Genomic DNA, 13,680 nt, shown 5'->3' with positions numbered 1-13,680 from the left:
TCTCCCTCTCTCTCTCTCTCTCTCTCTCTCTCTCTCTCTCTCTCTCCTGTTCATGTTAGATTTTGCTGGCAGCTATTTTAAACATGAATCGTGTATAAAACATGGAGTTTAACTTATCCAGCCCCCAAGTGGCATTTCTACTTCTTGGGTATTAACCTGATTTGAGGTGGGGAATGGAAACAGCAGAAAAACTTATTTTTTCTTCACTTTTGTGAGAACTTGGCCATTTAAAAACTGTCCACAGCTAAGTCCTCTAGGCTAGGTGATGATGTACGCAGCTCATTAAGAAAGGAAAAATCCGACCTTGAGCATGCCCTGCCCCTTTCTCAGAGTGAGAGCCTAGCTGCATCTTCTTTGTTCTCTGAATGCCAACAAGAGTGCTTCCCTAAAAATATCCCCCTGTATGGTTTCCTCGGTTCCCCTGGCTCACTCTCAGCCCTGCTCCCCACAACCAGGGATGGCCCTTGTCCTGCGGTTACCATAGCTCTGTTATCTTGAGGGCTCTTTTAAACAAACCCCTTTTTATCTTCTCTTCTAAAGTCCCTCCCATCAGGGTCTACTGTCTGTTTCAATGAGGCAGCCTCACACAGTAGGCACTCAATAAATATTTGTCGGCTGATTTCTGAAGCATCTGGGGAGCTGGCGTCTGGAGTGCTTTTCCTGCGTTTAGGTCTCTCTCCCAGGCTGGAGGCCACAGTTTAACAAAGCCAGGCAAGGTCACAGGGAGCCTGGAAAACCTTTCAAGTTGAGTAATGAGAAGCGATGTTAATTACTGACGGGGCCATTTAGAAGGAAGAAAATGCTATCTCTTATTAATTTTGCTGAAATGGACACACTCTTGTCCGTGGCTAATGGTTAACAAAAGCCTTCCTTTTTCAAGACAGAACTGGAAAACAACAGTTACAAAAGGACCCCCAGAGCCACCACGAAGAGACTTCCTGTCCCCTCAGTCTGCACTGGCCAGAGATAACCTATCTTGCTTTTTTTTTTTAAAGATGTAGTTGGAAAACTATCCATGAGTGATTCAAAGGCTTATTTGGACTGAGATGCTGAAACAGAACACACTGAAGTTCAGGCTCAGAGACCAGGCTGGCTGAAAGAGAGAGCAGTCAAGTTCTGTGTTCATTTTAGCAGAGAGGGGCACTTAAGAAGAGAAGAAGTTCAAAAACCAAAAACCATCTCATGTGTAACAGAAATTCCTCCAGGTAATGGGAACACTAATTCACTCAAGAAGAAAGGGCTGGTTCTGAGGGCTAGAGTTGCAGAGATGGATAAGCCTCTGAAAGCTCCGCCAGGCTTCCCAAGTGCTCCCCCACTTTCAATCTCAGCTCAGGGCTTGGCAGTCTTGAACTTCAAGTGGACCTGTTTAAACTGATCAGAGGAAGCAGGCTGACAGTGAGCTGATTAGAAACTGCTCAGAGACCCTTCGCTGAGGGGGGAACAGAGTCTGTGATCTCCCCACCCCCACCAGCTTGCCAAGGAACCCTATGTGGTAATAAAGAAGAGGTGGGGGGGCAGTGGGGAGAGGGAGGGACGGGCCTGTTATAGAACACAGCCAGATCCCTGCCAACCTTCCTCCTCTCAGCAAGCTCTGCTTGGTGGGAGTGTTTGAAGATAACAGGAGAGGAAATAACCGATAGGCAGGAGGAGCTAGTCTTAGGGAGACAAGATCAAGCTGTTTTCTTGACCCAGGCTTATCTCAAGCCTGCCAAAAACTAGCTATCTATCAGAGACCCATAAATAGGTTGCAAACAGAGAGTAAAATGCTACTTTTCTACAGTACAAGCTTAGAAAAAATAAGTATGGCAGACATCACTGAAGTCCTTTGCAGCACAAAGACAAAAGCATTCATTTGTCTCCAAAGTTGGAGTGGGGGCCAGGCATTTAAGAGACACGTTGTTCCCCAGAAGTGGGGCACTGTTTTGCAGGCAACTTCTCAGAGACAGAGTGTCCACTATGCAGTCTAAGGACAAGAGCCATGCCCCACCCTGTCCATCTCCCTGTCCAAAGCGTCCTTATCAGCAGCAAAAACGTGCAGGTTCAGGATTTGCTATGGAAGTGCCCTGCCGGTTGACCTAAAATAAGGGCAGGGGCCTGGGGGAAGCCTGAAGGTCTCTGGGAGAGGCCTGCAAAGTTCAGCTCCTGGAATCTGCCTGGAGAAACTGGTCTGTGAATTGCCACCTTCTAGCACAGAATTGCAGTTTAGACTACAGAGCTTCAAATGAAGATGAAGTTTACAAATTAGCTTTGGGTAAATATTATCCTTCCTGTCTCCAGTGAAGAGCTGGAAAAAAAGGAGGGTACTCCATTCAGCTACTAAATACACAGAATCAAATTTAAACCTACCCAACCTAGCATCATCCCCAAGTGTTCCCCAAATAGCATGATGATGTCATGCTCCTCACTCCCCCTTCTCCAGCCACCCACCCTCCTAAAAATAACCTCTCATGGTTTTAAAAGGGAAAAAGAAAGTCTCAAAATATGTCTTTAAAATTTTTCCCTCAAACTGTCAAGCAATAAAAGTGAGCCTTCTCTTTCCTGTTTACCCATCTCTTTGAATCAGTCAGTGTGTATGTTGTCCAAAGGCTCTCGGAAAGTTATAAAAGAAGCAAAACTGTCTCCAAAGTAATTTTAGCATAGGTACTCTTATTTCTGAGGCTTTCATATTTTTGTAAATTTCCCTTTGTTCATCACCATTAGCTAAAGTTGAGAGCAACCAAACTCAAACCAAAACTTTTTGTTTTGAGGCCATTTGAAAAGTACAATTATATTCATAGAGAGGGGAAGGGCCAAATTAAAGAGACGCTAGCATTGGGACTTAGACTATCGAGGTACCCTTTGAGCCTCAGGACACCTGTTAGGCCTTTGATATATGAAGGTTTAAAATGTACTGGGGACCCATTAAACACTAAAGCAGGACTGGAGCGTCTGCCCTGTTCAAAACGAATACAGGCACAGGATATGGCTCAGTGGGACAGCTCTTGCTCTGTTCAAGGCCCTGGATTCCATCTCCTGTGCTGCAAAAGTGATGTATAGATATATAATCAGAGGGACCCAGGTGACCCTGGCGCTCACTCCACATTGGGATCTGCTGACAGGGAGTTCACGAGCCCCGCTCCCCACACTTAGAAGCAGTGCCTTGTCCCAGCTCTCATGAACACACAGCTGTCAGCTATTCCTGATAGATGTACAAGTCTAGAGCACACCTCCTGAGAGCCAGGGATGCCTCTCCCACTTCCTTCCTCTCCCATAAATTGCTGCAGGTTGCCTTTGATCTCCAAGTAGAGCTTCCTATAAAAAAGAAGCAGAGTAACTGAACTATAGACAAGCCTTATTCAGAATCCAGTAAAAGATGAGTTAAGAGGGCTCCTGGCAGAGATGGGAGATTTACTCTGATAATTCTTGACTTAAGACAAACAAAGGAAGGGCAAAGGTTAGGAACTTTGGGCCAAACTTGCCCTGTGGTTAGGAAGACTAGATGTCATAAAAACCCAGGCCAAAAAAAGGGGGGAGGGCTTTAAAAAAAAAACAGGGTCTAATGGGCTGGAGACAAGACTCAGCAATTAAGAGTGTTTGCTTCTTGCTATACATCTGACAAGGGATTAATAACCAGAATATATAAAGAACTTTTTATATACAATATAATATATTGTATTGTGTTGTATTGTATACACACATATATATTATATAGTCAAAAACCAAATGACCCATTCAAAAAATAGTCTTGGAATCGGAACAGAGAGTTCTCAGAAGAAGAAGAAAAAAAACCTAAGAAACATCTCAAAAAATATTAATCATCCCTGGCAACTAGGAAAATGCAAATCAAAGCAACTTTGAGATTTCATCTTAGAATGGGAAAGATTAACAGAACAGCCCAGAGTAAATGCTGGAGGAGGACATGCAGGGAAAGCAAGTCTGCATTCACTGTTGGTGGGATTGCCAACTGAGCGAGCCCTTCTGCAAACCAGAGTGGAGAATCCTAAGGCTAAAAATAGACCTACCATATGATCCAGTTATGTGACCCCTGGCATGTGCCCACCTAGCCCACAGACACCTGCCCATTATCTTTCCATCCACAATAGGTAGGAAATGGACCCAGTGTCCTAAATGTCCTTGAACTGACAAATGGATAAGGAAATGTGGTACACATTCACAAAGAAAGAGCTGGAAATTCACAGCTGGGAAAGGAAAATGAAATTATGAGATTTACAGGTAAGTGGATGAAGCTAGAAGAGGTTTGTACTGGATGAGGTAGCCCAGACCCAGAGAGACAAACACTCAGACCCTGTATATCTTCTTCTATCTGGGGTCCCTAACTCCAAATCTTCAGATGTGAAGTACACGATCTGGAGCAACTTCAGAATCCAGGAAAGTAAGAAGGGAACATGGCAAGAGGTGGGGGAGGAGCACAGAGGAGCACAACTTCAGAATCCAGGAAAGTAAGAAGGGAACATGGCAAGAGGTGGGGGAGGAGCACAGAGGGGTGGTAAAGGGGAATAGAAGGGAACAAGCCTTCTGAAAGGAGAAATGTGGACAGATTAGGAAGGAGTAGGAAGATAGCTATAAACAAAAGGAAAGAGGATAAAATAACAGGAAGGATGTCTCAAAAAGTCATAAGGAATTATACTACCCCCATCTGCCTTTTATTGCCTCTAATACATTTAAATCAGTGTATAAATATACATATAGTTAAATGGCATCTTCCCGTCTAGGCTGACAATGCTAGCTTACCTATTTGATATTGGATCAACAAGTTGTGTGATAGTCACACAGACTATCTAGCAAAAGGGCCAACACCAGGCATGAGAAGCCCTGTTTTAAGTTGTTGGTCAAGACTGTCCAAGAGATTCTCAAAACATTATAAGTCCTTGTTATTGCCCTTGGTTGCCTCTTAAAAATAGAAGGCATATCCCTACTGCTGAAGACTCTGTGCACTTGAGAAACAGGCCCAGAGACCCTGGAGCTGGATCTGACCTGGAAGACTTCTCCCTGTAGTCTAGCTTTTATAGTACTGGAAAGGTGCCCTGTAAAATTCCAAAAGAGAGAAAGCAACCACCAGCCCTACCCATTCACGAGACCTATGAACCACAGCAAGACCCATATGCCACAATAACCCTACATGTGTAGTAGTGGCACACATACCTCTGTGATAGCCTACAGCTCTTGAATTGGACTTAAGACCTGCTCAAAAAAGAGAAATCATGCCTGGTATTGGAAACCAACTACCCAGGGCTAGAGAAGTCATGGGTCTTGGACAAGAACCTACAACTTTACTACCAGCATAATCCCTAACTACATTCTAGATATTAATTCTTGTACCCAGGGCTAAGTGTACGTCTCACCCAGAATCAAGGAAGCTTTTCATTACAGCAGACTCTGTAGACTCTTACAGAAAACCACAGTTTATCAAAATGCAGAACTGTGGAGCTGAGTACCAGCTGATAACATCTACAACACAACAACTCCAGCACCTAAGACTCGAGGACCACTGTGGAAGAGGGGGCAGAGAGAACTAGAGAAAAAATAGAGTTTGCCATGACATAGTATTTCCTAGAAATATCAGAAAGTACACCTAGCCAACATGGCTGCCTAAACATGACTGAACAAGGACTATGCCAATAAACATGCTAGCACAGATAGGAAGAAGTTCAAGAGGCCACAACCCTAGACAAAGTACAGCAGACACTTGAGGAATGCTGAGAGCAGGAGGAATAGTCTCCTCAGGAAGAGCACACCACAGACTTATCAAATAGTCAACCCTGACCCGATACATACAAGCAACACTATTCAAATTGAGCAGGTTGTGTTTATTTACTTAGGAATGTTCATGCATACACACACACACACACACACACACACACACACACACCAATAATTAAAGAAAAAGGAAAAAGAGGCCATGAATTTGAAAGAGAACAAGGTGGTTTGGAGGGAGAAAAAGGAAGGGGAAAATGTAATTATAATCTCAATTCTTTTCAATTCTGCTCAGTTATGAAGACCAGCGTTCACATCCCAAAACCCACATCAGGTGGCTGTGTCACAGCCATCTTTAACTTCAACTTCAAGGGATCCAATAACCTTCTGGCCTCTGTGGGAACCCAAGTGTACACTGTTTGTTTCTGTGTGTGTGTGTGTGTACATATGTATATGTATGTGTGTATGCATCTGTGTATGGATGTATAAATGTATGTATATATGTGTTATGCATGTATGTATATGTATTTGAGTATATATATGTATGAGTGTGTATGTATGTGTGTATGAATGCATATATATTTATGTGCATGTATGTGTATGATGTGTATACATATATATCAGTGTATGTGTATATATGTGTGTTTATGAGTATATATGTGTGTTTGTATGTATGTGTATATGAATGAGAATGCATTTATGTATGTATGTGTATGTGTGTATGTATTTATATGTATGCGTGTATGAATACAAGGGTGTGTATGAATATGTGTGTGTGTGTGTGTGTATGTGTACCTGTGTGTGTGCACTACAGACTCCTACTTTGTTGCTCAAGCTGGTTTTTAATTCCCAGTCTCATGAGATCCTTCTGCTTCAGTCTTCTGAGTAGCTGAGAAGGCAGATTTGCATCACTTTGTCTCTAGTAATAAAAAGATCTTTCTTTTAGAAGAATCCTCAATGACCACAAAAAAAGGAAGACAAAAAAATCCTCAACTGCCCTAAGGCATTTTTACATCTACTATCTGTTTTTATAACAAACTATATAAATAATCCTATAAGATCTAGGCAAATTTCAATATTGCTGACATTATTTATTTATCTAACAATTTATTTTTGTCTTTGATGTGTGAGTCTTTCTGTATATGTGTTTGTGAATGTCTGTGTATGTGTGTGTATATGTATGTGTTTGTGTCTTTGTGTGTATATGTCTATATGTCTTTGTGTGTCTATGTGTCTCTGTGTATATATCCACGTGTCTCTGTGTGTATGTGTGTTTATTATCTGTGTGTGCATGTGTGTGTACTTGACCATGTGTATGTATGTGAGGACTGGGGTTGTCAGTGTGTGTATGTGTATGTGCATGTGAACATGCATGTGCACATATGCATGTCTGATGTGCTCGTATGCATATGAGTGCATGGGGGTGTGTGCATGTCTATGTGCTTGTGTGTGTACATGTGTGTGTGCATGATGGGCTTGGGTTGGAACCATATGCTAAGCTAGCACAGCTGTACCCTGAACACCTACCACCTGATTTATCAGCATGTTTGTCATCTTTTCAAAATTTACTCTTCACATTTTAAAGTCAAATATCTGAATATCTTTAAAGATATTACATCATTGAGTTATAGATCATGTAGGTAGTACCTGTTTGCTTTCTCTTTTGAAAGATTTATTTTCATTTTACATGTTTGAGTGTTTTGCCTGCCTGTTTGTATATACACTACAGTGTGTATCTCTCTGGTACCCATGGAGACCAGAAGAAGGTATTAAGATACTCTAGAACCAGAATTTCAGACGGTTGTTAGCCACCATGTGGGTACCAGTGGCCAACACTGGGTTCACTAGAAAAGCAGTAATTGCTCTTAACCACTGAGCTGTCTCCCCAGCGCCATGTTTTCAAGTATCTGCTTTGATCAGGGTCTGTCCTAAATTTTCACCAAATGAGGTCTAAATAGCCATAAAAGCAGTGCCCAGGAAAAGAACTTTTATAGCCCCTTCCTCCAGCCAACCATTTCTATTGTCCCATCAACTGTGAGCATGCAAGCTTCTCCCCTCCCTAAATGCTCAACGTCCTGTGGACTTCCTTCAAATGCAGGCTCTAGATGTTTTCTGGACTTTCTTGGCTGTGTTGGATGCTGCCAGCCTTAGTCACTCCCTCAAGCTCCTCAGACACCACAGAACAGGTACCCATGAGTTGTCTTGTAAGAACAGGGTAAAACATAGGGTGCAGACAGCTCTGACTCTGAACAGAGGAAGGAGCAATGAGAGCTGCCTCATCAGGATACTGGAAGGCAGAGGCCAGGCTTGATCTGCATTTGGAGACTGCCGGGTGCATCAGAAGGCATCATAGATATGCCATACAGCAGTGCCAAAACAAGAATAGAAGTAAGGCTGGGCAGGGGTACCCCTGAGTGGGAAAAATAGGTAGAAGGGCATCCTCCCTGGAGGAGTGGACCTGTGGGAGACTCCTAGAAATAAAGTAGAGACTGAAAGATGGGCCATGAAAATGTGATGGCAAGCTGAAGACCTCGGAAATCATCAGAAACATTGTAGCCAGCCACTCCTGGTTTTTAAGGAAGGTAGCCTGCAGCCGTGTGCAAGACCTAAGAGACCTCAACAAGATACAAAAGGGTCTTGATTGAGGTTTCTGGGGAAGCTTGTTGACCAAAATGAGTCAAATGTCTTTTTAAAGCCAAGCTATATTATGCCAGGTCTTACCTTTAACTAAACATGCCAATCAAGGTCTTTAATGAAGAGGTAACATTCCGCTGAGCAGGTCTTTTATGTCACACCAGAGTTGCTTTGTGCAAGGCCATGTGTCTCAGAGTGAACATGTTCTAGTAGATCATTTGCACTGTTCACAGCCTGTTCCGTGTCTAGCTGTGTACAAGCATTAGCACTAGGCAGAAGCTTGGGAATTGTAGCACTCTTGTTACACATGGGCATGCCATTTCAAAGACAGTCAACTGCATAACCAAAACAGAGCCCTGGGAGACCAGAAGGAAAACAAGCTGTCCTGAACAAGGTAGAGATATCTTCCCACCAAGCACAGGACTGGCCCAGCTCCTCTGTTCACTGATGGACAGACAGAGGCAAGGAGACAGGGAGTGGCATGTCCTGGGTAACAATGGGATGTGGAAATCCAGGTTACACATACAGGCAGATAAAAGACACAAAGGTGTTGCTTTTTTAAAATAAATATTTATTTGTATGCATGTGAGCATGCACATGACACTGTACCTGTATAGAGGTCAGAAAACAATTTGTGTAACAAGAATCCTCGGGTCATGTTTGGAGGCGAATGGCCTCCAGGCCATCACCAGCTCCTCCATAGTATTTCTTATATGCACATGACACGTTTGGTATGTGCTATATACATGTGCATATCCTTGTGTGTGTGTGTGTGTGTGTGTCTAAGAGGCTTGATAGTAGCTGCAACATAGTGTTCTTAAGAAAGTAACTAATCACCGGGCAGTGGCAGCACATGCCTTTAATCCCAGCACTTGGGAGGCAGAGGCAGGCAGATTTCTGAGATCGAGGCCAGCCTGGTCTACAGAGTGAGTTCCAGGACAGCCAGGGCTACACAGAGAAACCCTGTCTCGAAAAACCAAAAAATAAAAAATAAAAAAGAAGGTAACTAATCTGGCAAGCCTATTACAGCTAGTGGGGCTTCTGCTTTACTTCGTTACTTCAGGGAAAACTTGAATGATCTTTATGTCCTGGAGCTCCCCAAAGTCAGGGAGCTGAGAAGCAGGGAAGTGTGGACCTTAAACAAGATTTCATTCATTAGTGTGCCTCAATCTCCTCTACAGCTCAGGGTCTACAAAGCATTCCACTCTCAGAATCCCTTTTTCATCCTGGGATGTTTCCACTTAAGTCAAGCAAGGGTGGGTTGCTTTCTGCACTGAGGGCAACCCTGCCAAGGCCACAGCCTGTGATTTGTATCCAAGGTATAGCCTCCAAACCTCACCATTCACAGGATTCCTGTGGCTTTGACCTTATCTCTGGACAAGGGACTGCTCTCTGACAAGCTGCTGAACAAGCTTGCTTCTCACAGAGTAATGAGACAATTTGAAAAGCCATTTAGTAATAATTGTGCCAGCCAGTTTTGCTAACCAATGGCCCTTAACAAAAGTGCCTTCTTTTCTCCTTCGGTTTGGCAATGAGGGGGTGTGGCTTCTGGCAACTTCAGCAGTGTCTGCATGATGAGACACACAGCCAGGGCACACAACACAGTGCTGGAGCAGTGGCCCGGAAGGACTTAGTGAAAATAGTTGGTTATGCTTTAGCTAAGAGTAAGACCAACCTAGAGGTGAAAAGACAATCAGTACAGCCACAATGTTGAGACTCCTGAAATGGAAACCAGCTGTCTCCAAAAGGAACTTTGGCTGCCCTCTGGACCGCGGTGGGCGGCCATGTGGCAGCCGCTCTATAGCCTGATTCCTCTGCAGAGAACCTAGTGTTCATAAGCCCTAACAGCACAGACAAAGACAAATGGACCAAACTGGGTGACTCCTTAAAGAACAGAAGAGATGGAGGAAGGGTTAAAAAGTAGAAACATGTCAGGCCTAGCAGCATACAACTGTAACAATCCCAGCACTGGGGAGGCTGAGACAGAGGGTTCATGAGTTAGAGATCAGCTCAGGAGAGTGAAGCAACATCACAGACTGAGGAAACAGCTTTCTGGAGTTTGATGACAGCGACTCCTATAGTGTTCTTGCAGGAACCAATTCATTTCTGAGGAAACTTGGTCAAGCATAAAGAAGATACTGTGGTAGCTAGCAAGGCTTCCTGGGAGCATATTCTACTCAAAAGCAACTGATATGGAAGACTTTCAGCTGAAAGAAAATTTAGGATACTAATGTGTACTTATAGTTTTATATTGAATACATATCACACACTCCCCCCTCCCCCCACACACACACACTCCAAATATAGCTTATAAGGAAAGAAAAAAGAAGCTGGGCAAAGAAAGACAATAAAGCAGAGAGAGTAGATGCAGAAGTAAAGCAAGACTCAAAGAATATTCTCTTTCCCCTCTCTCCCTCCCACTCTCCCTCCTTCCCTCTTCTCCTTCCTTTCTTCTTCATTCTCTCCTTTCTTCTCTTCTTTCTGCTTTTGAGGTTGTCTTCTGGGTGGAATAACTCTTACTATGTAGCCCAGGCTGGCCTGGAGTCTATGGCAATCCTGCCTCAGCCTCCTGAGGATTTTGACTTCAGGTCTGTGGTGACTGAGGAGCAAGACCACTCCCATCAGGGAATCCCTTTTGTTGTTGATGCTGTAGCTGCTGCTGCTGCTGTTTTTCATATTTAATAAGTATCTCTATATAAAAGACCTCTGAAAAGGCTACAGAATTACAGAACTCCAGTGTTTGTGAAGTACTCTTCCATGCACACTTCTAAGCAGAGAGACTAATTCCCCCACACAGAGGCAACCTGGGCCAAGCCATGAGACACACTGGTGATACTCCTGAAGAGTGAGTGACAGAGTGGCCTAGAATTAGATTGTGTATACACAACTTTGACTGTTGTCTGCCATGTCTCAGGATGAGGGGAAACATTCGTCCTGTGAGAGGGTCACAGAAGCAAGCAACCGGGATGAGGAGGGGATGGAGGAAAATTATATGTTTGAATGAAGATGGAGAGGCAGCAGAGATGAACATTAAAGGAAGGAGGAGGGGAAGAATTCGAATCTAAAGTTTCTAAATTACCCTTGGCTCAAAGGTCTGGTTTACCACTAAAAGAGTATAATTATAAAGTTGGCATAAAACAGACACAGGATCTAGTTACTAATTTCTCACTAGCAATAGCATCAAAACCCTTTCTGCTAGTAGCCAGTCTCTTGACAAAAACCGTGTGTCTCTTGCATGATAGAACCTATAGGGAGAGCTGGTTTCAATCAGGCTAGTCTATAAAATGGTATGCACTTGCGGTCTCCTTCTCAGATGTCAATTGGAGCACAGAGAAAGTGAGGGCTGGGATTGTCAGGGTAACTAGCAGGAAGAAAAAAAAATGTAACATGAATGTTCTCTTGTCTCATAGATGCTGTACATAGGCAGCATTTGTCAGAAAATTCCCCAGGAACCCTCTGGTGGATTTGAGAAAAATGACCAGAAAGGACCCTGTAGTGTTCATGTTTCTGAACCCGATTCTGCTCAGCCTCAGAAAGGGGAGCCTGCCCTGGTTACAACCTGTGTTGGGTGCGCAAGTCTTCTGGATGTTTCCTGCAGAAATCCTTCCATTCTCACCCCATTCTAGTTAATAAGCACATGAGACGTTAAAGGTCCATCCCAGCTGGATTCCTGTTGATCTTGGCAACTCCATAGCCAGGAACATTCATTTTCAAAGCACAAAATCCCAACATAAGAAAAAGTGGCTGAAACTTCCACAAGGCAGACTTTTTTCTCTTTCTTGCTATTTCTTTTATTTTCTAGAAAATCTAAATGACAGGCATGAGGTTTTGCTTTCTTTTGTTTTAATTGCAACGAGGTATACCCTTTCAAAACCAAGACTCCTTGATTTTTTTCCTAACATAACAAATAGAGCTGGAAAGGTGACCTGGAACAAGGTCATGGAAGACAACAAAACTTGGTTTTTACATTTTTTTTCTGTAGGCCTGTGGTTCTCTACCTGGGATGACCTTGTCCTCCAATGAATATAATGTTGGGGTTTGTAGATTTACCAAGGTGTGCAGAAGGGGAGGACAGTGGTTCTTGTATTGGTGAGTGGGGTTGAGGAGGCCACTGAACGCCCCTGAGGATAGACTACTACATGAGAGATTTCTCTGAGGCAAATGTCAGCAGTGCAGAGGTGAAAATCCTCATGCTTTAACAACAGATTCTGCAACAGTTGCACACAGAATAACTGTGATGGTGTTTTGGTGTGGTGATACGATTCAGTTGAGCAGAAATTGATGAGACACAGGGAAAATCAGCTTCTCCTTTTGTTAATCTAGAGTCTATAGTATGTGTTCAATTATTTGTCAGAAGCTGAAAGCATGAAAATGAGGAACACCCTGGTAAGGGACATGGAGAAACTGAGGCTGAAACCAAACAGCCTTCTGCTAGCAGTGAAGAGCCTTCTGAATTTGAGGCTGCGTTAGATCCGTGGCTAAGGAAATACGGATGCAGAGTGGATGCAGAAGCCCAAAAAAGTTAAAGACATCTGTAGGCTTAGATTTTTTTCAAAACCTACTTTATTTAGGGCTTTTAAGTGCTTCAACTTCCCTTCTAGTCCACCAACCAAAGGTAGGGGAGAAAGAAGGTTAATAGGAAAAGGGTGTTGTGGACCTGTTCAGAAGTAGTTCCTTGGGGACATTTCATTCTTCATTGTCAGGATACCAGCAGGATACCAGTTCAATAGCAAACACCAAACTTGAATCACCAGTGGCAGCATGATCCAGCAGAAACAGCAAGGCTCCACTGAACCAGCACGAGTCAGAGGAAGGAGCCAGAATCAGCTGGAATGCCACAAGAAGTCCTTTGGTTCATTTCTCTCTATGAAGTGAAGACCAGCAAAGACCAGTGAAGTGTTGTATGACATAGCATGCAAGAACATTCTGTAACTGTCTGAGGGATTTCATTTATATTTTTTCTAAACATCACTGCCCTCTCAAGGGTCTGGTTTTAGCAAAATATCAAGTGCCTTTTCTAAGGCAGCTTCCAGAAAAAATCACATGACACAACTGAGTTGTTAAAGAAACCAGAAATTTCCACTTCAGCCATCTTTAAGGTCTTCACCCTAGATAATTGTGTGGATGAGGATGAGTGTGAGTTAGCCATACAGTGCCAGTGTGTGCTTTTGCTTGCTCAGTTTCTTTGGTGTGTGTGTGTGTGTGTATGTGTGTGCTCATGTGTGTCTGTATGTGTATATCTCTGTGTGCGTGTGTTTGTGTGTGCATCTGTGCATGTATGTGTGTATGTACATGTGCATGTTCCTGTGTGTGTGCACTATGTGTATGCACATGTGTGTCTGTGTGTCTGTG

This window comes from Grammomys surdaster, unplaced genomic scaffold (genome assembly GCF_004785775.1).
Source record: "Grammomys surdaster isolate TR1022 unplaced genomic scaffold, NIH_TR_1.0 328, whole genome shotgun sequence".
NCBI classification, from domain to species: Eukaryota; Metazoa; Chordata; class Mammalia; order Rodentia; family Muridae; genus Grammomys; species Grammomys surdaster.
This window is presented reverse-complemented; position numbering follows the sequence as displayed.